At 35.3% G+C, this 484-nt stretch overlaps 1 protein-coding gene across 1 annotated transcript in view; it reads left to right on the top strand.

Moving 5' to 3' along the window:
- CRY1 (cryptochrome circadian clock 1) overlaps nucleotides 1–484 on the top strand; it is a gene marked incomplete at its 5' end in the record, with an annotated part of 17,196 nt that overhangs the window by 9,415 nt on the left and 7,297 nt on the right. The window lies entirely within an intron of this gene.

Raw genomic sequence — 484 nt, 5'->3', positions numbered from 1 at the left:
CTCTTTCCATAAAAAAAAATATTCTTGAATATTCTTCAAAGAATAAGGCTTCTCTTTATTTTGTGTTAGATGGTATTGCTAGTGATCTGAATGAACAGAGAAACTTCTTTTTATACAAGTTACTATTGTCTGTGTTAATAATTAAAGAACAATCAGTGCTGGAAAGTTGAATGTTTCGCAACTGTTGAGCTCCAGATTTAAAGTAAAACACTGATAAATCCTCAACATCTTCATGGGTTATTTTTAATATAATAGGGGTAGCAATTACCAGAGAAGGCTTTTTTTTGTCTTGAGACCAGAGTTCATTATCTATCCCGCCATTCATCAGCATGCTTGGTGCTTCATGTACCTCCAGGAATTTAAGTGTGCATCCTCAAAACTGTGATTTACTAGATTAACTGTTGGCCTTCAAGAATACAATTTCTGAATGTTAGTGCTCCCCTGAAACGCTTGAATTCTGCTCTTGGGACTCTTCGCATAGGGA

Source organism: Mesitornis unicolor, unplaced genomic scaffold, assembly GCF_000695765.1.
Source record: "Mesitornis unicolor isolate BGI_N332 unplaced genomic scaffold, ASM69576v1 scaffold12249, whole genome shotgun sequence".
In the NCBI taxonomy this organism is placed as follows: Eukaryota; Metazoa; Chordata; class Aves; order Mesitornithiformes; family Mesitornithidae; genus Mesitornis; species Mesitornis unicolor.
This window is presented reverse-complemented; position numbering and strand designations above follow the sequence as displayed.